This window comes from Mesoplodon densirostris, chromosome 18, assembly GCF_025265405.1.
Source record: "Mesoplodon densirostris isolate mMesDen1 chromosome 18, mMesDen1 primary haplotype, whole genome shotgun sequence".
Lineage (NCBI taxonomy): Eukaryota > Metazoa > Chordata > Mammalia > Artiodactyla > Ziphiidae > Mesoplodon > Mesoplodon densirostris.
Genome location: NC_082678.1, coordinates 27,099,181 through 27,121,149, shown reverse-complemented (window position 1 = coordinate 27,121,149; position 21,969 = coordinate 27,099,181).

Sequence of the window (21,969 nt, the reverse complement as noted above, 5' to 3'; positions counted from 1 at the left end):
TCTGACTCTAAAGCCTGTGTTTAACCTGAATGAAAAAAAAAAGGGTTTTTTTTTTTTTTTTGAAACATCTGTTACTTTAACCTTAATTTTGACAGCACTAAATATAGAAATACCTTTTCAAACTTCATCTACCCATCTGGGAAAGCCTCTATGAGAATTATATTTTCTCTTTTTATTTATTTATTTATTTATTTCTCTTTTTATTTATTTTTTCCTTAATCATCTCTTGTGATAAATATTTAATTAGCCTATGGCCATTGAGACTTTATAGATTTTTTTTAAAAAGTTGCAGGAAAATCAGTAAAAATGATGGAGGAAGGACATCTGAAAATTCATCCCTGCATAGAAGCAACAATAACAACAACAACAAAACTGGCAAAAATGGTCAGAATCAACTTCTTCTGAACTCTGGACATTTAACCAACATGCTGGCAGTAAATGGGGGAGCAATTTATTCAAGGAAAACAAATTAATTTCTGTAAGAACAATGAGATCTGTGTTGCTTTAACTTGCCCTCGACCTTTGGTCTCCATGCCAGTGGTAGCCTTGAAAAACAGCCCACATCCCTGGTACCAGAACGAGCAGCATGGACTGAGAGGTCCTTCAAAGCCTCATTCCCAAAGAACTGTCATTGTTTTACATGTCTGGTGGTCCCCTGGAAGACCTCACTTGAAAGGCTTGCCTTTGACCTGACTGAGGGCTGTCTAGTGAGAAAAGCCTCTGCTCAGGTGGCATTTCTGGAAAACATTTTCAAGCAAATATTTTAACATGGCGGTGGCATGAGGCAATGGATAACAGTTTGGGGCAAAAAACAACCCAACCGCAAAGCTTTAAAAGAAAAGCTGAGGAATGAGATGTGCACAGACACTTTGAAATATTCCAATGTATTCCTGGGAAACTGGAAGACCACAAGACATATTCCTGGGCATCTAGGAGAATAACTGTTAGCATTAATAAATGAGTTCAGCAAGGTTGTAGGATATAAGATCAATATCATTTCTACACACCAGCAATGAGTAATCGAAAAATGGAATTTAGAAAACAATTCCATGTGGAACAGCATCAAAACAAATATAATACTTAGGGGAAAATTTTACCAAGTAAGTGCAAGATTCACACTGAAAAGTACAAAACTGTTGAAAGAAATTGAAGAAGATCTAAATAAGTATAAAGACCTGCTGGATTCATGGACTGGAAGATAATCTTATGAAAATTTCACTACTTCCCAAATCGACCTATGGTTCCATTGCAATTCCTATCAAAATCCCAGCTGACTTCTTTCCAGAAATTGCCAAGCTGTTTCTAAAATTCCTATGGCAATTCGAGGAAACAGAATAACCAAAACAATGTCGGTAAAGAACAAAGTGGGAGGACTCACACATCCTGGTTTCCAAACTCAGTTCAAAGCTACTGCAATCACAGTGTGGTACTGGAATAAGAACAGACATGTAAATCAATGGAACAGAATTGACAAGATAGCAATAAACCCTCATATTTATGGTCTATTGATTTTCAACAAGGGTGCCAAAACAATTCAACGTGGAAAGAACAGTCTTTTCAAATGATGCTGGGACAACTGTACATCCACACACAAAATAATGAAGCTTCACACCGTATATGAAAATTAACTCCAAATGGATCAAATATCCAAACGTAAGAACTAAGACTATAAAACTCTTAGAAGAAAACACAGGAGTAAATCTTTATGACCTTGCTTTAGACAACAGTTTCTTAGATATGATACCAGAAGCACAAACAACCAAAGGAAAAACAGATGAATTAGATTTTATAAAAACTAAAAAGTTTGCGCTTCAAAGGACACTATCAAGAAAGTGAATAAACATATAGAATGGGAGAAAATACTACAGGTGGGAAGAATAAGATGCAGTGGGGAGAAGAAAAGTGTAGTAGTTGCTAGGTGTGACAATCTCAAAATTTTGAACTATTACAAATAAAACAGCCACCCTGAATCACCCCAAAGGGCAGACCCAAGTTATTTTTGCTTTTAGTGTTTATGCCTTTCTAAATCTGAGAAGCTGCCAGGATTCTAGTACATAGCAAAAAGTGAGGACAACACCCTCAAGTGTGTAAGCTTTTGTGTGTACATAGCTATGTAAAGGAAACCAATGCTAGCTGACTGGGGGAGCATTAGGGCGGCTCTGTGACCGCAGCTCAATTTGCCTTCATAGTGTGGACACACCTCCCGCACTGATATTCTCAACAATGGGGTAAATAATTCAATAGGGATAAGGCTTTGATTTTCCTCTTATTCTCTCTTCGTATTTATGTTCTTGGTACGATATTGATGTACCACGGACAAGCCAGCATGTGAATGTGCTCTGTCTGCTTAAGTTATATAGCCTTTCTACATTGTAGAGTCCTTCAGTTTCTAAAATCATGGAGCTTGTATTGTTAGATCCAATGAAGTGACTAAAAGAATTTTTAAACATAAGCCATCAGTCTGGACCTGCATAGGTGAATGAAGGAGAAACACTTTAGAGTCAGAGAAAAAAAGCATACTTAACATTTAGGATTATCAACCACTGCCGGTTTTCCATAGTATATTTCATTCCTGATTTTATCTGAAAGAGATATGATGACTACCACCATTCAAAAAGTGGTACTTTATTAATAAGCTCCTGGCTCATCTTTGAGGTAGGTTTCGGATTTAAAATAGACTACCACACTGCTAACCACTTCACCTGATATTTCTCAATAACATAGAGGCTTCATTCAAGAAACCTACTGACTTATAATTACCTGACACCCGGTGATGAATCAAGGATTTGTGGGGCCTGAACCTCATCTACTTTGGGAAATCCTAGCTAATAAAAACAGGCAAAGTTATAAATAGAAAAATCGCTAGGACCCCTCTCAAGACCTTGGAAGGGACCTATGCAAGTGAGGAGCCCTGAAGCCTAAGGTTCATTGAATTCAGGATAAATCCACCTCAGCTGGGGCCCTTTTCCAAACTTATTTAATGCAAGCAACTTATAAACACCCCAGTAATATGTCATTATAGGTAGTAAAATGATTTAACTCGAGGGTGGCATCTTCCCTTGGTGGCTTGCCTTTGGTAAGAGATGCAATACAGTTTGTATCTCACCATGGCAAATGTTTCCTAAAGCAAATTAGCTTTGTCTATTAGAAAGACTTAGTCCAAAACAAAGACTTACTATACTGTGACAGTCTTTTGAAAGTAACTGTGAATGAGTCTTCGGAGTACAGTACTAATTTATTTACAACACCAGATAGTTCTGATTCTTTCACTACCTTTTTCTGTCATTTAAGAGGAGCGCAAATTCCAAAGGAACAAGTTGGTGCCTCTTCCATTACAAATCTTTTCTAACCTACCACCCGTTTTCTACTTCATCACCCCCCTCCCTCACCTTGTTACCCTGCTGCATAGATGCTAGAATGGCTCTCATATATGTTTTCCCATCAACATCCATATTTCTCCTTCCAGTATGAAAGCTTCTTGGGGACAAAGTCCCTGCCCTATGCGTCTTTGTATCCCCAGCACTTAGTAGAGTGTTCACAGACAGTGGGCAAGGCACTCAGTGAATGTTTTGGAATGAATTCATTAATTTTTAAACTGTGATTTATTTATTTATTTCCACAATGTATTGTCCTGTGTTGCCTACATAACTATAGTGAAACTCTGATTCTTATAAGGAACCTTTGGTGTTCTGGGATGTTTAGGAAAGGTGGTGAGTTTCAGACGTTGTACTGACGCTACTAAAACCTCCTGGGGAAGGGACCTCACGAGCCTGCTCTCCGGTGTGCTAACAGAAGAAAAACCGACCCTCGGTGCTCTCTCCCCAAGGTAGGCGTCCGCAAACTAACAAGGGAAAGGAAGGAGGCCGCTAAAGATAGGCATCTGCAGGAATTGTTAATCCAGCTCCAGACACAGCCTCAACACCTTCATTAACCCAAAATGTGGGAACTGTGTGAAACTGGATTTCTGAACCACAAGACAGGTAAGAGAGTCTTTTCCAAAGCCAGGTGTACAAGAGCTCTTTCCCTTGAGTCTAAAATCGCCTTCGGGCCATTGAACGTACCCACTATCATTTCCTTGTGCCATGAGAAATCAGAGAAGTTTTGAGCTGAAGGGGTGGAAAACCCACACTTCTTATTGAAGAGTAGTCAGCAAAGAAAACATATTGAATTAGGCCACAGCAAAGTCTTTTCTTTATATTTTTCACACTACAGCTGAACACAAACAACGTCTTTTTCCATACCTCAAAGGTTCCTATTGGCCACCGATAATTCACTTCAGCAATATATGCTTTTTTGAAAAATAATGTTCTGGGTGGCTGGGGAGAGCCCTGTGGTGGGTGTTCAGGAATTCTTTCTGCTTTACCATTTAAAAGAGCTAATGATGGTTGGGGAAGCACCCACACCCACTGAACCACACCCTGCTCAACTTAGTTCTCTGCAGCTCTGTGTTGCATACATTTTAAGCAGTTAGGAACTTTGCACATGAAAAGGAATCAAAGTGAAATTCAAAAGTGGAAGTTCCTGGACCATTCTCATATTGGAGAGGCATCCGTGGGATTCCATGACAATGCTAATCTGAGTGTTTTTGTTTGGTGCCTTTAATTGACCATGCCAAAGATCAGTACTATGGAAAGCAGAGCCTTTCATATATATGAGTTAAACAAGTCTCTTGGCCTCTTTGTACCTTAGTTTCCTCATTTGAAAAAAAAAAATAAATGGCTCTCAAGACATACTTTCCAGAATTCATACTGGGCTTACTTACACCCAGCTAACCAATAACTGCATGATTGCTTTTACACACAGTTGTTTACATGTATTCATCTTCTATTTCACTTACAACTTGTGTAAAAACTGCATTCCATGCCAGGCCTGAAACGTTCCAAAGCTCAGTTCTGTGAGTAAATTGCAACCAAGATTTCTACCAAAAAAGACACGAGCAAAAGAATTAGAAAAACAGATATTCTTTCAGAACATTTATCCATTGGCAATAATTCTCATTTATATATGATGAAACGTAACATCACTACTCCCTCCATACACTAAAGAAATCTCACTGTGGGAGATATTATGATTTATACTTTCATGATTATATATGTGGTGCATTAGATACAAAATACTAAATGCTCATTAAATACTTGTGTTAAGTGATCTTTATTTCTCTAGCTAGGCAGCACTATTGACAGTTTGGGCTGGATAATTCTTTGCTGTGGGAGGCTCCCCTGTACACTGTTGGATGTTTAGTAGCATCTCTGGTCTCTGTCCACTAGATGCCAGTAGCGTATACAGTTCTGACAAGCAAAACTGTCGCCAGACACTACCAAGTGTCACCTGTGTGCAAACTCACCCTGGTTGAGAACCACTGCTCTTGATCCTGGGGGATGTTGGATGCTCAGCATGATCCTGCTCTGTGCTGGAACTGTCACCTCGGGATACAATGGAGACTGAGCTACAACTTCCTTAAGGAGCTCTGGAGGCTGAGGTGGGGTCTTCTGCTGGACTGGAGAAGGTTCAACCTCTTTAGTGACCTGTGGATTTATGGGAAGTGCCAGAGCCAGAGATTTAACAGTGACCTTGTACAAGTGTGACTGCTGAGCTTCATTTACCCCATGATGAACACATGGTCAAACTACAACCTCCTTAAGTGTCTCCAAAGGCCGGGCGAGGGCCTCCTGAGGACTTGAAGTTTCTAGTTCCTCAGGGGCCTCTGAAGGCTGAGATGGAGCCTCCTGCGGAAGTGGAGGTGGTTCTACCTCCACAGTGGGCTCTGCATGCTGAGCCTGGGCCTCTGCCTGGGGTGAAAAAGATTCAACGTCCTCAGGGGTCTGTGGATGCTGAGCAGGGGCCTCTTGATGAAGTAAAGATTCAGCCTCCTCAGTGAGCTCTGGATGACGAGTTTGGGCCTCCTGCTGGGATGCAGAAATATCTCATCCTCAGCAGAAGACTCCCTGTCGTGTAGCTTTTGGGTCATGTGTTCCTTGCGTGTGGCGCTGAGAGGCCTATACATACCCCTAAGCCAAAGTGGCCGCCTTCTCCCGAAAAAGCCCTCCTAGAACACAGAAAGGGAAATATTAATTCTGCATCTCCCCTGCTTTCTCTGGCCACAGTACTTTATCCTCCTCACATCTACCTGACTCTCACTTTCCCCTGAGCTTCTCTTACGCAGCAGAAATCCAAAAAAGCCCCTTGGAGGAAAACACACACTGTTAGTGCTGCATGTCACTTTTCATCTCTCTCACAATGTGTTATCTCTGCTTTCATTAGGACTAAATGGGGACCTCAGTCCATAATCACAATGAGCAAAATCACCACAGACCCGGGATCATGAAAATCATTGCATGCATGCTGGCCTTCCAGAAGTTCTCTGTGTCTGTCCAAAATGGACCCCAAGTGTCTCTGGAGAGACATTTGTATGTGGCTTAGCATGGAGCATAGGCAGGATTTTCAGCCCCGTTCACCTTTCTTTGCCCTTGGCCAACTGCCCTCGTGCAGTGAAAACACTTGCACAACGGCACTGGGCAGAAACTCGTTACTCCCTTAGACGCGCTTCACACCAGTCCGCTTCGGACTTAGTCGCACATGCAGCATTTGCTGCGGGTGTGGGTGTGGGGAGAAGGTGATTTTATTTTCCTGGCTGCTCTATCCTATACGTTGAATCACACCAAGTAAACACCTGAACCCAACGAGCAAAGTCATCTATAGCTCTCTGACTTTCACTCTGCAGGCTGTCACTCAGGTGTCAGTGAATTGTGGAATCCGTTTAAAGGCCACGACCAGCAGGGAAGCACAAAATACTCTTTTTGAATACAAATAGAAGAGAAAAAAATCACAGTGCACAATAAGTTTGTTTCAGAAACTACTTATGTCCATATAGTATGTGTCTACTCAACTGTGACCTAAAACGTAGCTCACAGCCCAAGCACAGTGTGTGATCAGTGGAGAAGTCCTCAGTGGAAAGGGACCATCTTCTTCTTGGTAATCACCAGCAGTATGACCATGGGGCAAGGTAGTTTCCCTTTCTCTTTCTCCAGTTCCTTATTACAAAAGGAAGAGACAAACTACTGTCTAAAGTTTCTCCCGGTTAAAATTCTATGAGGTTTGGATAAAGGGAATAGAGAGTAGGGGCCTGAAAAACAGTAGGATGAGAAGGGAAGTTTTCTTGCCACTTTCCAGAAGGGACTCATATGTTCTACCTTTTGTCAGCTTTGAGTGAGGCCAGCCCCTAAATCCCCAACCATGTGGCCCTCCCTACCCCAGAGCCTCCTAGAAGGCCTCTGGCCTGGCCTGATGCCTGGGAGCCAGGCATCCGCCCAGCAGGAACAGGTACAACCAAAACCTCTCCCCGTCCACCCTCTTTCCTTAAAGGACTAGTGAGAGCAGATGAATGTGTGCCAGTCCTGTTCTAACTCAGCTTGGGCTGCGGAGCTAATTCTGCTGAGAAATAAACTAGGGTAAACCATTAGGGTAATCAAGCGTTCTTCCTGCCTTTGCTGAGGAAACTGAAATAGATGAGTTCTAAGTTCTCCTCTAGTTGTAAATTTCTGCTTTCAAAGACCAATATTTACCTTCTGCTTCTTTTTCTATCTTCCTCTTTTGCAATTCTAGGAGAAGAAATCTGTTTTGAAAGAAAACAGGATCATGATTATCCATTACAACTATTTCCAAATCCTTATTCATTCCTTTTGACTTTAAATCTTATCTATCCAGTAAGATGACAACTCTTTCAAGGAAAGGAATTCTACCCTGTTTAAGAATCCTTTGACTCTTCCACAGTACCTAACTTAGGGTCTTGCATGCAGCTGGCGATATATTTTATTGACTGTTTTAGATAACGTTCAACAGATAATTCCTAATAAAAACTCTCAGAAGTAGGAAAAGAAAATAAAAGTATCTGGCAGAAACCTAAGCATTGTTCTAAAGTCAAGAACAAGAGTAGGATGCCCAATCATTACTGCTACTATTGAGCACTGTGGAGGAGGTCTTAATCAGTACGATAAGAAAAACGAAGTATTGGAAAGAAGAGACAAACATATCTGCATATGAAACAAGGGACCCAAAAAGACCAAAAGTATCAACTGAAATTTTATTGGAAGTAACATGAGTAAGATGGCTCCATACAAAATCAAGAGATCAACATATTAGCCTCAATAGCTTTCCCATATAACACAACTAACTAACTAAAAAACAGAAGGAACCTCCCGTTCACTATATCAATACAAATGCATAAAGCACCTAGGAATAAATTTAGCCACAAATTTGTAAGACCTATGTGATGAAAATATTAAAACTTTTTTGAAGGACGTTAAGAAGTACTTACATGGCATGAGATACCATCCTCCTAGAATGTTGTAAAGAGGTCAATTCTCTTCAAATGAAACTAAAAATTCAATGCAATCCATTTTATAGCCAAAATAATTTTTAAATAAAACCTGGCCAGCTGACATTTGGTAGAGAATATATGTAAGAATAGTTATGAGATGTATGCAAAAGAAGGTCAAAGAGTAGGACCTTGCCCTACCAGATATAAAATATGTTATAGAGCAACTGGAAGTAAGCAGTGTGATATCAGTACTGGTACAGGACAAGATAACTGGATCACAGAACAGCATCCAGATGAAGATAGCATATTAGACCAGGGAAGAAGGAATAAACCATTCAGTGAAAGATTTGAAAAGCATCAGATCTTCATGTAGGGGGAAAAAGTTAGATCCCCTACCTCAACCACACGAACAAACAAATACAACAAATTCTGGACAGATTATAAAAGTACTTGAAGAAAATATTAGAGATGGTTTTTACGTCACGAGGTGACAAAGGCCTGGCTAACAAAACCCACCCCACATGAGCCATGAGGAGACGACAGGCAGATATGGTGGCAGACTGTCAACACACCTCCTACTCTTCACAGCCCTTGCCCCCTTTTCCCCTGGACTGTTTGTCTGCTTCTTGTTGACTTATAAAACTCTTGGGAGTTCCCTGGTGGTCCACTGGTTAGGGCGTGGCTCTTTCACTGCTGTGGCCCGAGGTTCAATCCCTTGTCAAGGGACTAAGATCCTGCAAGCTGCACAGCATGGCCAAACCCCACCACTTCGAAACAAACAAACAAAAACTCTTTATGGTAAAGAAATACTGGCTTTCATTGAATTTCAGTGTTTCGAATATTTCCAGTGTTTTTGTCTCTAAGGAGACAAGACAAAAGAGTGGAGTAGGGAGCACCAGCTTTGCAGTCGGGTGAAACTGCCTTCTGCTTTGGGTTTGGCCGCTGGGGCCTTACACTGATCTCCTTCATCTATGAGGGAGGGATAGTAATATCATCCTCACAGGACTGTGGGCTTTAAATCAGACAATATATGGAAAACTCTTCATCTTATGCTCGGCATGAATCAGTGCTAAGCTGGTATCACAGACAAGATGGTGGAATATATCAAAGGCTCTGCTTGTGGCATCAGGCTCTGAAGGCTCTTTCCCACCAGAAGATTATAGAAATATTGCTTTTATTTTCTTCTAATACCTTTATGTGGTCTTTTTTCACATTTATGGATATATGTTTATTTAAGATGAAACATGGGGATCTGCTATTTACCCCCCAAATACTTAGGCAGCTATTCTATCACCATTTATTCATTTTCTTCCGCTGACTGCAATAGTAAAACATGACATTTCAAAAGTCTTAAGAACACAGGGGCCTATTGCTGGACTCTATCCTACTTCAAATAAATATTCGGTTGAATTATTCCTCACTGTGGAATTGACATAACGCCTCATCTCTCTTCCGTTGAACACCATTATTGTCTACCATAGGAAGGACACTGCGTGGCCCCTGTCCTCCAAAAGCTTATCGTATATGTGGGGAGAGGAAATAACGGTTAGGACTCCTCGCTTTCACTGCCGAGGGTACAGGTCCAATCCCTACTTGGGGAACTAAGATCACACAGGCCCAAACAAAACAAAACAAAACAAAACAAATGCAAGAAGTTGAAAACAAGAAAAAGGGGACTTTACAGAAATTCTAAAAATGCCAAAGGCCATATGCCACCTGAGATGTAGAGGGTACAGTCTGGGCAATGGCCAATGACTAGCAAGCTAGTCCCCAGCCTCCTAGGCTCAGAAATCATACTCTTCCTCACCAAGCGAGAACTCACGTCTTCCTGTTGTGGCAGTCTCACTTGAGCAATATCACAGGATTGATCAAACATCAGAATGCCAAATTATTACTTGACAATGAGAAATACATCTGTTCTACACACAGGGCATCTGTGTCTACACAAGCAGAGAATTACCTTCTGTGGGGACAGGCCTCCGTGGCACACTGAAGCACAATCACAGAATCGAAGGCTACTTGGTGACAACAGAATTAGAAAAGGAATCAGCCGAGTCCAGAATTTAATGGGAAGGCCTGAGGTAACTGGATCCATCCATCTCCTCAACAGGCAGCCTGGCTAGTGGGCCTGACTCTGCAGTTATGCTGCCTAAGGTGCCATCTCTACTCTTGGGCAATGTGAGGATGGGCACTGCCCATGTTGGTCTCTCCTCACCTTTTCTATGCTTTCACTAGTGACCAACCCTCCTGCAGATAGACACATTTCTCTTTAGAAGTTAGTACATCATGTCAGGTTTGATTCAAGTGTGATAGGCCAGGAAGCCATTGGTCCTTACACATCTCTGCTCAGCTCCATGATGTGCTAACCTTGGTGGTTCTCTCCTGGGGGGCTGCCTTTCAAAAAACTGCTTACCACTTTTGTGAGTTCTGAGGGGAGGGGACTGCTTTGCTATGGCCCCTAAGAAATGGTGACAAACCTCACAGGACTAGGATCAGGAGGGCTGGGGTATTCAGGGAAGGCTTTACAGAGAAAGATATCTGAACTTGAGTTGGCTTTTCAGAGATTCATAGGAGTTCCACAGGCAAAGCAAAATAAAGGAATTTTCGATGGACAAAGCACAGACAAAAGTAGGAATGGGTATGGTGTAACTAGCGTATAGTGAGGAGCTGCTTTGGCTGGAATGGAGGGCTGCCATTACAGGAGAAAAGATAACTAAAGTAATGTGGAGTGGTAGGGTAGAATCAAGACTGTCAGCCTATTAAAATCACTCTTTTAATGTTAGCAACTGCCTGCTGGAAAAGTAATAAACCACTATGTAACTGAACAAAAGGTAAACAGGCTAGCTCCAGGAATAGGCTACTATAACTATTTGAGGGTAGCCTGCTGCAAGATTTTACTTGCAGTGTTTTAATGGAACCTATCTACACAATTCCTAATACACCGGAGAAGAAAGCTGCTAAGTAAACCTGAGGAGTTGACGAGATCACACTTTTGTCTTTTAGGCATGTCCTTTTAGCCCTCCCAGGGTGACTGATAGCTCCTTGAGTATGGAGATCCTATATCTCTCATCACTTCAGCCAAGAAGGAAAGAAATCAACAGTAGAATGAGAGTGACTGGTGAGGACCTCAAATCAGCATACTTTCTTGAGTTGAAGAAAATTTACTATCATGTCAACTCTGGCCTTCTTATAAACTTCACTTGTCAAAATAGTCCAATAGCTTGTTATCATGGATCCAATTCCATAGGGATCTCCTGGGAGTGAAGTTCCTTTTAAAAATCCTGTGGGGACTTCCCTGGTGGTGCAATGGTTAAGGATCCGCCTGCCAGCACAGGGCACACAGGTTCGATCCCTGGCCTGGGGAGGTCCCACATGCTGCGGAGCAACTAAGTCAGTGTGCCACAACTCCTGAGCCCGTGCAGCTACAGCCCGTACTCCACAACAAGAGACGCCACCTCAGTAAGAAGCCCATGCACCGCAATGGAGACCCAACGCAGCCAAAAAAAAAAAAAAAAAAAAAAAAAAACCCACAAAAAAAAACATCCTGGGAATATACTTTTCATTAAAAGAACAAAGTGTATGTCAGTCCTCATGGCTAAAGGGAAGAATCAAGTAGTAGCAGGTGGAAAGGTGGACTTGATTCTCAGTTTCTGGGTTCTGAATCTGAATTAATTATTGTCCTTACCTCAGTGAGACAGAGAATTCTAACACAAATCGTCACTACTACAGGTACAGATACTGCCAAGATGAGTTTGTTGTTATAGTCATAACCTGGAACTTCTTTTGTGAGCTGAAGAAATATATCACAATTTTTAAAAACAAGGAGATAGAAGGGATGAAAACTTACGATTCTTCATCCTATTCTAAACGATAGCTAACTATTCTTAAACTACTATGAAACCCAATCCTTCCAGGCGAGTAGCTTCTATAAGAACAAGCCAAATTTAATGTTATTAGTCTTATCATTAGCATTTTCTTCTACAATTTATCTACAATTTATTTATCTTGTGTTATGTCCTTTTCGCGTCTACCCTAGGAATAGTGACACACTCTCTCAATGAGCAAAGTTGGAGATCACTGTCTTAGCCCGTTTCATGGCTGAAGATAAGATACTGACTAGGAGCCCGTGGTATTCCCGCTTGGGCACGTTAATGGCATGTCCTAAACTGAGTAAAAGTCCAAGTCCCACGTGTCAGGGGTTATCCTCACCTCACTTGACTCCTGCTCTTTCTGCTCACTCTGGGCTTCTGTGCTCTCACTGATAGAGTTGTCAGCTTTCCACTGGTCCATATCCCATTCCGCTTTGGACACATTTACTTCTTGCTGCTTGCTGAGAAGCTTCATCAGGAGGCCTGTTCTAGAGATGAGGTTGGCACAGGCCAGCTGCACGTGGGTGTCCGAGCAGTCTATTTTCAAAGTCTGGATAACATGAGAAATGAGCCTTTGCACGTCATTGTTGGGGATGAGGGACCAGAGCTGCTGGTTTAGCTGAGTTTCAACTTGATCACCCGGGGATGCGAGCCCTGGGAAAGTGAAGCCTGTGGGCTTAGAGGATAATTCAGTGACCATGTTGTGGTGCTCCCATTGTGTTTTGTTGCTGTGTTGAACAGCTGGCATACTGTTGTCTGCAGCGACAGTAGAATGTGCAGTGGAGACGTTCCTATGGCTAGTGTTTCCAGGGCCGGTTCCTCCTGGCAGAGTAGCGTTTCCTGTAGAACTAATTGCTTCAGAAACATTTTGTGCAGTATTGTTTTCTGAAGTAGTGTTTTCTGCAGAAGGGTCTGAAAGAGAAAATAATTCTGGAAAAGGATTTTCCTGAGAAGTCACTTCTCCTGAAGATGAAACAGCCTCTCGTGGAGGGGAATTTATGAGACTCCTCACGACAGAGAACGGAGGGCTTGCAAGCATCACTCTATCAAGTGAACTTTTCTTTCTGAACTTTCAACTCCCTTTTTTCTTTTTTCTTTTTGTTTCTTTTTGCGGTACACAGGCCTCTCACCGTTGTGGCCTCTCCCGTTGCGGAGCACAGGCTCCGGAGGCACAGGCTCAGCGGCCATGGCTCACGGGCCCAGCCGCTCCACGGCATGTGGGATCTTCCCGGACCAGGACACGAACCCGTGTCTCCTGCATCGGCAGGCGGACTCCCAACCACTGTGCCACCAGGGAAGCCCCTCGATGCTTTTTAACTTTGGGTTTTCTGTGGACCCGATGAGACCTAATTTTATGGAAGATGTATTTTTTTTTTCCAGAATGTGAGATTAATTCGAAGTCCTTAATATTTCTAACTCTTGCCTTTGCATCTTCGAAAACATGAATAGCGTTGGATAAGTCTTTTGATTTGCTTTTAACCTCAGATGGGGATTTTGGCGGGATGGAGGCACAAGGCCTGCCCTTGAAGTACGGTTTGAGGGGAGAGGAGCCTGCGGCCTTGTGTTCCTTTATGAATGAAGACTCTGCATCGGAGGACTTTCCCACCAGCTTCCTGGGCCTCTGCACCATGAGGAGCTGTTTCAGCTTTCTTGGGGATGGCCTCCTGAGCTTTCATTCTTTGGCAGTGTTCGCCACAGATGGCTGGGCATTCTGTTTCCTCCTGACGCTCTCATCTCCCACTGCTTTGAGGTGCATTTTCTGTATGCCCCTTGAGGGCCTTGTTCACTCTCAGCAGCTTTTCCTCTGTACTCTCAATCTTTGCTAGGCTGTCTTTCTGTGGTTGGGCAGTTTCTAATTTCTTTTGAAAGATGTAGCGTGTAAACATGGCACTTAAAAGGTTGCAACGCGTACACGTGGCAGGTTTTTCTTCCTTTTTAACCTCATCAATTTTTTCTTGAGTTTCTGCATCTAACAAATTTTCCACAAAATGGAGTTCCCTCAATTTGTTTTTTTTAGTTGAATTGTTGGGTACAGGTTTAACAGAAGGGCTCCTTGTATTGTTTTTCAAAAGGCCCAGCGGCATATGTCCATCTTGTGTATTTGAAAAAAGAAGTTGAATGAATGGTAATAATGTTGATTCCACATCTCCTAGATTTCCCTCTGAGATATAAGGCAGTATGTAATTTAGTGTACTGATAATATCACTTTTATTATTAAAGTCCAGCTGCTCATTCATGAAGCCTGACAAGCTGACAGCACTGTTAGGTGAGGACATCCTGTCTGACTCAATAGTCAGCTCGGTGCTGTTGTTCTCCTTCTGGGCTTGTAACACCTTCATCAACGATCCTCCTGCATTCTCTATAGATGTTTCTTCATCTGTCAAAAGAGAAGGGACTGTTTTTGATCACTGAAGACTGATGGGACAGCCTTTTGTCAGTCCACAGCCAAAGAAATTAGGAATCAGTCAAAGTTTGAGTGCCACTTAGGAGAAAAAGAAACCCACACTTAAGCCTATGACTGGCAACAACAAAATGTGAGAAAGGTCTCTCTTGAAAAAGGGGCTATCTACTCAGAAAATTCTGTAGCGTGAAATATAGGAACTATATTCAGGATTACTCCACTGGTTCCCAGGGGCCAGTACTCAAGAAAAGCCAAGGCTGGAAGACAAATATTCCCCTAATCAGCTGGACTCTCTGCAGATCTACTGTGACTCCTCACATTCATATACCCCATCCTGTCCTGCCTCAAAGGCACGGGAGTGTGAGGCTTCCTCTCTCCACCTCTTCAGTGTGCTTGTGTTCTTGCTGCTATCACAGATCTCCACGACAACCACCGCCGCTAACAGGTCGTCATCTGGACATGTCCTTCTCCAACTACCCACTGAGTCCTTTGCTTAGTCCCTGCTTCTATATATCCCAGTCCCCGTAACAGAAGCCTCTATACAGAAAAAAACACTATGTCCGCCCTGGCTCTTTGCTAAAATTTGGGCAGGGAGCTCGGGTATAAGTTAAGAGATTTGCCAGATTGTATGCCCATGTGGAATGTTCAACAAATCAATGGAATAATACTTGAGGCCCTAAAATGTAGACGGGAAAAAGCAACTTCTGTCAGATGGCTACTTTGCTTTCAATTCATTTTACTTCTAATATTTCCAGCTCTACTTGGGGAACCATCCAAATCTTCTGACTGTGTGAAGGTAATGTGTACCAGTGTGTAGCTGGGCTTGTCTCCCAAAAGGATTAAAAGTATTTTTGGTGAGGGTCAAAGAAGGAGGGAAGGGTCATGAGAAAGGAGGAGCAGAGGCTAGCAGAGAGCCCCAAACTGGGGACAGGAGATCGGGGCCCTAGGGTCATAGCACTTAACACCTCTGATCTTGTTTTTCCTCACCTGTAAAAGGAGATTAAAAATGCTTTTTCTGCCCACTTCTGGGGGAGAAGGGAATAATATAATTAGTAAAAAAAATGTTTGGGGGAGTTCCCAGGTGGTCTAGTGGTTAGGACCCGGCACTTTCCCTGCTGTGGCCCGGGTTCAATCCCTGCTGGGGGAACTAAGATCCCACCAGCTTGGTGGCCAAAGGAAAAAAAAAAAAAACTGTGTTGAAAAATCAGCAATATTGTCTTTATATAAGTGGCAAAGTGTTATTATTTATGATGTGCTCTAGATCACTGAAAGAGACCTGTATTCAAGCTACCTGGGCATGAAAGCACATTTTGGAAGTCATCAAGTTAGTGCCCATAAATCTAATATATAGAAAAATCGTTGAAAGCCCCTGAGTGTTTTGTGGATAGAAAAACTTGCGATTCAGAGCAAGTTCAGAGCTGGACAGTCAAAGAAATAACTAGCTCTCCCATGCATTAGAAGGGCTTGGTAGCAGCTTCTGGTTATGGAACCAGAAACTCTCAGGCTCCAGATAGGACATAAAACAGCATCACTTGCACTCTTTATAAAATTGCAGAAACAAACCAAATAAACAAAAATATATTTACACCTGTCTTATAAGACAAAGGGTACTTGAGACCTAATGTATATAAAATCAGTTTACAAACTGTGATGTACTATGTGAATAAGTTGTCATTTGCAGAGAGGGCAGCATAGGATATGTGGCCATTAATGTGAATTCCCTTCCCCCTTCCATTCCTTTCTCTGGTTCCTTTACATATGCAGATCAGTTACATTATGAAGCTAATAATGTAACTGAGCTCTTCTTAGCTTAATAATGTAACCAAGAATCTGATTTTTAGCAAGGGGGTAATTCTTAGAAATTTAGGGAGCTGGAACTCTAAATGAATGTATTAAAATAATGTAATTACATCATTAGTTTTAAAATGTACCATCCTTGATTAAAAATAAAAAATTAAATTAAAAATTAAAAATGTATTATCCCGCAATTGAGACTCACCACAACGTGTGACGTCCCTCAGGCGTTCACTGTCACAACGCAGCTTGACTGTCTCACAGACAACCTCAATAGTATTTTTAAATTGGCAGAGGCAGCAGGCCCTACGGCTGGGTAAGATCCTATAAATGGAAACACAGGTAATTAAATTCGTGGTAAAAGAGTTACCTGAGTAGGTAGAAGAGGTAGGCCAAGGCCACCACAGACCAGTGCAAAAAGGAGTTCTTGGGGCATATGGACTATAGAACTGGATAGGGGCCTGTTGCCCAATTGCTGCCCTTGACTGTGGGAAATAAATATAGAGGAGGAGAGAGGTGCCCAACAGAAGGATTAGGATGGCAGTAGGTATGATATGCCTAGAAAAAAGGGAATAGCGATTAGAATTGGGTGACACTGATCTGTCGTTTAATTCAGAAGTATCTCCTTCCAACCCGAAAGCCTCACTTTGGGTTGAGAGTACACAGGAAGAAGGCAGACTTCTAAGAAGAGTATGAATAAGACCCCACATTCTGGAGTCACTTTCTCAGTTCCTATTTGTGAGGAGTAATATATTAGAAATTATTCCAGTAATAAAAAAGCATCATGTGGCTAAACAATAACAGAGATCGCATTGACCAAATCTGGACAAAAGGAACATTCCAAAGAATAACATTATCATTATAATAAGGTATAACACAGTTAATTGGAAAAAAAGCACATGAGTTCATAATGATACTCCAAATGAAAAGTGGGGGAGCTCTTCTTTACAGAATAATGTCAGCTAATAAATGCAAAAGGAAGGATAGAATTAGGAAAATGTTATTTTGCAACTATCAATGTAATAATCGATTCAGACAAGGATTATCATTGATGCACAGTTGGGTGAAGAGTTGTTTGAAAGTAGGATCTTCACTGATCCCAAGGATCACCCCACATATTATTTATCAATTACCAAGGGGAAAAGTAACTTTACAATGGAGAGATATGGAATAGGCCACCTTAATCAAGTGATCAAACTTAGCACTGGGCCACCTCAAGTGATGAAGTATGAAGAATACATCACCTATATAGTATTCTTCCCCAAAATGTTTACTTTGAATCTAATGAGGAAACAGACAAATACAGATTGTGGGGCAATTTACAAGACAACTGGCTTAGACTCTTCAAAAAAGCCAATGTCATAAAAGACCAAAAAAAAAAAATAGTAGGGAAAAATTCTAGATTAACGGAAACACAGACATGACATGCAATGCCTAATCTTTAATTGGATCCTGTATCAAAACAAAACAGACTTAAAGAATGTTATTGGCTTCTGGCCAAGATGAAGTACAAGGGCCAACTTAACCTCCCAGCTGAAACAAGAAAAAAAAAAAAATCAGATGGAACATATGAAACAACAGTTTTCAAGAAACTGAACCTCAGGCAATACATTTCAGTGATTCCCGAGGAGATGGGAAATAAATGAAGTGATCCCTATAATTGCCCTTACTTCTCTGAGAGAGTATCCACGTCATGGTACAGGGAAGAGAAGTCCAGACAGAGACTAGTGGGCTCCCTGACAGACGAAATGGAGATAAGGGTCTGGGAAAACCAAGGTAACTAGAGTTCACAAAGCAGAGTATCAGAGAGAAAAGAAGTGCACAGACAAAGAACTCTGGAGATATGCAGAGGGATCTCTTGAGAATTCAACAAAGCATGGGTCAATACATTTGTGTGAGGAATAACTTGATGCCAGGAAAAGAACCACATGAAAGGATTAATAAGAAGAACAACTGGATATCACACAGGGTTGTAGGAATAGTACCTGTTCCTACAAGTCAGACTGGAAAACCTCATGATACTCAGAAAGGACTTGTCTCAGTAGTTGCAAATAATGAGCTCCAGACTAAAGGCTACTTGGACTCCTACCCAACGAACCTTAAAAGCTAGACCTAAAAGAATACAATTGTTTTGAGTAACCTAATTTCACCCAAAACAAAGCCCAGGCATTTTACAGGAATATAAATATACATAGCACACAATAAACTAAAACTCACAATATCTGGGATCATATGAAAAATTGCCAAGCATGCAAAGAAGTAGGAAAATATGACCCATACTGAGGAGAAAAGGCAATCAATCAACAATAACCCATAATCTATACAGATGTTAGAATTGGCAGAAAAGACCTTTTAAAAAGTTATTATACATGAAGAAAAGTTATTATAACTGTATTTCATATGTTAAAAAACCCAGACTAAACCCTGAAAATGTTAAGTACAGGCATGGAAAATGTAAAACAGACCTAAATTGAGCTTCTAGAGATTAAAAACAATGTCTAAATGAAAAAGATATTGCAGGAGGTTAAAGGCTAATTAGACATGGCAGAAGGTCAGTGAACATTAAGGCATAGCAACAGAAACGATCCAAAATGAAACAAAAGGAGTAACAAAACAACAACAAAATGAATAGAGCCTCAGTGACTTGTGCAACAACTTCAAGTGGCCTAATACCTGTGTACTTAGAGTCCATGAAGGAGAGGAGAAATATAAAAATTTGAAGAAATAATAGCCAAAATTTTTCCAAATTGGTAAACACTATAAACCCACAAAGTCAAGAAGATTAATGAACTTTAAGCAGAAGAAACATGGACAAAACTACACCAAGGCACAGAAAATAATCGAATTGCTCAAAACCAGCAATAAAGAGAAGAATTTAAAAGGAGCCAGAGGAAAAAATTATACACTACATGCAGAGGAACAAAGATAACAATGACAGCAGAATTCGTGCTTGAAAAATCGTAAACGAGAACTCAGTGGAATAACATCTTTAAAGTAGTGAATTGAATTCTATCAAGCTAGAATTTTATACCCACATCTGTCAAAACAAAAGCAAAATAAAGACTATCTCAGACATACAGAAGCTGAAAGAATTCATTGCTGGTAGACTTTCACAATAAGAAATGTTAAAAGAAGTATTTTTAAGCAGAAGGAAAATGACACCAGATTGGAATATGGATCTACATAAAAGATTAAGAATACTGGATACATACAACAATGAAGACCCAATTCAACCAAAAATAAATAAACAAATTAAGAAAAGAAGGGAAAAATCATATAATCACTGCAATAGATGCAGGAAAAGAATGAAAACATCTAACATACATTCCTGATTAAAGAAAAAAAAAACAGCCCTCAGTAGACTAGGAATGGAAGGAGACTTCCTCAACTTGATAAATGACTTCTACAAAAAACCTAACATCATACTTAATGGTGAAGGACAAAGTACTTTCTCACCAGGATCAGGAACAAGGCAAGGATATCTGCTCTCATTGCTTCTATGTGACATGGCACTGAAGGTTCTAGCCAGTGCAATAGGGCAACAAAAAGAAAAGACACATTCAGAATGGAAAGGAAGAAGTAAAACTATCTTTATTTGCAGATAACATGATTATGTCGAAAACCTGACAGAAGCTACGAAAATGCTACTGGAACTAATAAATGAGTCTATCAAGTTTGCAGGGTACAAGATCAACATACAAAAAGATGAATTTGTCTCAACAAACAATCAGAGATCAAAGTTTTAAAATGCTACTTATAAAAGAATCCAACATATAAAATACTTAGAATAAATCTGACAAAAGACTTGCACACTGAAAACTGTAAAATGTTGCCGGGGGAAATTAAGAAAGACCTAAATAAATGGAGAGATATAAAGTATTCATGGATCAGAAGATTCAATATTGTTGAGACATCAATTCTCCCCAAATCGATTTATACATCAAAACCCCAGTAGGCTTTCCTATAGACATTGACAAGCCAATTCTAAAATTCATATGGAAATAAAATTTAGAGTAACTAAAACAACTTTGAGAAAGAACAAAGTTGAAGAACTAACAGTAACTGATTTCAAGGATTATGAAGCTACACCTTCAAGACATTGTGATAGTAGTGTAAAGATAGACAAAAAGACCAAAGGAACAGAATACAAAGTTCTGAAGTAGAGAGATGAGGAGAACTGACTTTCAGGTTCAAAGGCATTTCAGTGGAGAAATGATAGTCTTTTCAACAAATGATGCTGGAACAACTGAATATCCAGGTGCAAAAAGAAAAAAAAATGAACTTCCATCTAAACCATATACAGAAATGAACTCAAATTGGTTCAAAGATCTAAATGTAAAACATAAAACTATAAAACGTCTAGAACAAAACAGGTGAAAAATTTTATGACCTTGAGTTCGGCAAGATTTCTTAGATACAACACCAAAAGCATAATGCATAAAAGAAAAAAACAGATAAATTAGACACCATCGAAATTAAGAATTTCTGCCCTGCAAAAGACACTCCTGAGTGAACGAAAAGATGAGTCACAGAATGGGAGAAAATACCTAGCAACTTACCTATTGGATAAAGGACTAATTTCCAGACTATAGAAAGAACTCTCAAAACTCCAGAAAAATATAGATAAAAGATTCAAAGATATACAGATGGAAAATAAGCATATGAAAAGATGTTTGACATGATTAATCATTAGGGATGCTACAGTGAGATACAACTACACACCTATTAAACTATCTAAAATTAAAAATACTGAGCATAGCAAATGTTGGCCACAACATAAAGAAAATGCAGCTCTCGTACACTGCTGGTAGAGATGTAAAATGATCAAACCACTATGGAAAATAGGTATTTTTTAAAAACTTAAACATACACTTACCAATGATGCAGCCATTCTACAGGCAGGCATTTACCCAGGAGAAATGGAAGTAAACATCCATACAAGACTTGTACACAAATATTCATAGCAACTTTATCTGTAATAGACAAAGACTCAAACAACTCAAAAGTCCATCAATGGTCAATACATAAATGGTGGTACATCCACATAAAGGAATGCTCTTCAGCAATAAACAGAAATGAATTACTGATATATACAACAATATGGATGAAGATTAAAATAATCATGCTGGGTTAGAAGCCAGTTAGAAAAAAGTATACACTGTATGATTCCATTTACATAAAATTCTAGAAAATGCAAACAGAAAGCAGATCAATGGTTGCATGGCGATTGGCAAGTGCAAGGAACGATGGGAAGGAAGAATTACAAAGAGACATTAAGAAACTTTCTGAGGTGATGGACATTTTGATTTTCGTGATGTCTTCATGGTGTGTATGTAAGTGTGTCTGTAAACACAGATTACTGCATGTCAATTATACCTCAAAAAGCTGTTAAAAGAAATGATATTAGATAAGAGAGACAATTGGGGAAATTTGAATAGCAACACTTTATTAGGTAATATGATTGTGTAGGAATTTAATTTCTTCAATACTGTGTATTAACAGTATCGTCGTTACACAGGGAAATAATTTTTAATATCCAGAGAGGAGGGCATCTAGCTGACAAGAGAGGGATCGCAATTGTGGCAGAT